The sequence below is a fragment of the Gracilinanus agilis genome, unplaced genomic scaffold (assembly GCF_016433145.1).
Source record: "Gracilinanus agilis isolate LMUSP501 unplaced genomic scaffold, AgileGrace unplaced_scaffold47418, whole genome shotgun sequence".
Lineage (NCBI taxonomy): Eukaryota > Metazoa > Chordata > Mammalia > Didelphimorphia > Didelphidae > Gracilinanus > Gracilinanus agilis.
Window position 1 is genome coordinate 1 of NW_025381820.1, and position 1783 is coordinate 1783.

General features: G+C 61.9%; 3 non-coding genes across 3 annotated transcripts; 2 read left to right on the forward strand and 1 right to left on the reverse strand.

The window, feature by feature from the left end:
- The first annotated feature begins 288 nt into the window (after positions 1-288).
- On the forward strand, positions 289-360 carry TRNAD-GUC. The gene has a single exon. It is a non-coding gene; the product is annotated as a tRNA-Asp (tRNA).
- A 486-nt stretch (positions 361-846) lies between these two features.
- Positions 847-918, forward strand: TRNAE-CUC. The gene has a single exon. It is a non-coding gene; the product is annotated as a tRNA-Glu (tRNA).
- A 386-nt stretch (positions 919-1304) lies between these two features.
- TRNAG-GCC lies at positions 1305-1375 on the reverse strand. Its single transcript has one exon. It is a non-coding gene; the product is annotated as a tRNA-Gly (tRNA).
- Positions 1376-1783: the final 408 nt, after the last annotated feature.

A 1783-nucleotide genomic window follows, 5' to 3' on the forward strand; every position in this document is an offset into this window, starting at 1 on the left:
ACCTGGCTACGTACCAGTCACGGCTACGTTTGTGTGTGTGTGTGTGTGCACGTAGTTCCCGTTATGTAGTGTACGCGGGGCCAAGCGCGTATCTGGGGAAAATGGTAGTTGGAGCTAGTCGCGGAGCGGACCCGGGAAGCGGTGGCGGCGGTTGTACACCTCGGGGCGGGTACAACTTGGAGAGTTGAGAGTGGCGAGAGAAGGCGGGAAGCGTAGGGACAGGAAAACAGCGAATCTCGCCGCCGTGAGTGTATGGGTCGGTGGCCGAAAGGAGTCCTCCCGTCACTGTCCTCGTTAGTATAGTGGTGAGTATCCCCGCCTGTCACGCGGGAGACCGGGGTTCGATTCCCCGACGGGGAGGTGCTTGTCTAATTTTTTTCCCTTCCTGTCGGCGGCCAGTGGGTTGCCATTGTGTGTGGGGTGCGCTGCTGTGGGTTTCCTGTGGGGCCGCCAGGTGGCCAGGTGGCGGCAGCGGGGGATCGCTCTGTTTCTCCGCTCGATTGCGTTTGCCTGGCTCTGCGGTGGGTAGGGTTACTATCGCGGGTCTCGCCTTGCGTTTCTTCCTCCGTCTGCTCTGGTGTCTTAGGGAGCGAGGTGAGGGCTGTTGGGAAGGCAAGTGTCCGGGTGATTGCGGGGAGCGATTGAAGGGTAGGTTGAGGAGGAGGCGCGGCGGCGCGAGAGCAGGAGGAGCAGAAGGAGAAGAAGGAGGCAGGAAAGAGAGGAGTGTAGCGGGTGCAAGGACGTAGGTCCTGATGGAGTGTGTGGAGTTCCTGCAGGGGGCGTTTTGGAGGCGCGGGCTGTTGTATTTCATCTGTGTGGGTGCTGAGTGTGAGGAAAGGCACGGGTTCCCTGGTGGTCTAGTGGTTAGGATTCGGCGCTCTCACCGCCGCGGCCCGGGTTCGATTCCCGGTCAGGGAAAGACGTTTTGCTGCCTTGCCTCTCTCCTCCCCACGGCCCAAGCTTCCCAGGGGTCAGGACTGAGCCTCAGTGGACTCTGGACACCCGTTCACCCGGTGGTCCACTGCTGGTCGAGTGCCAAGTGAGTCCCTCGGAGAGTGTTGTGTGCCAAGATGGCTGTGTGCCAAGGTAGTGAGGTAGTAGCCCGAGGTCTCCCAGCGTGAGAGGAAGCTTGCCCGCATCCTCACCCCGCACTCTCCCCTTCTCCCGCTTCTCAGCCCCACTCAACCCCCACCCCCGAGGCAGGCTGTCCAGGAGGCGAGTGCACTCAGAAGGCGCAGACAGAGGCAAGAGGGAGAGGCGAGGGTAAAAAGTCAGAAGGCCAAGGCCAAAGAGAAAAGGATGGTTGCATTGGCCGGGAATCGAACCCGGGCCTCCCGCGTGGCAGGCGAGAATTCTACCACTGAACCACCAATGCGACTGACTTTATCGTTCCCGGGGTCACCTTCTCTGGGGAAAGGCTCTCCCAGACCCCGAGAATCCAAAATCTCTACACCAGGTTCGCCCATTCCACCGCCTGTCTGAGGCCCAACTTCCGCCTCGAGAGCTCCAACCACAGGGCTGGTTTCCAGATCCACCTCTGTCTTACCTCTTCCCGCTCTCCACCGCCAGCCAGCAGCGGGACCAGCTGGGAGCACAGGGTTCCACGGCAAAAGCAGCTCCTGAGCCCCAGACCTGCGACCCGTCCGCCCCCGAACCCAGCAGATGCCGACCCCAGAAAGCCTTTCGGAGTCTCTGCTGGGATCCCGGGGAGCCGCTGTCTCCCGGGCAGCCCGGGCCCTTCCCCTGTTCCCTACTCCCCGCTCCTCCACCCCCTACTCTACGC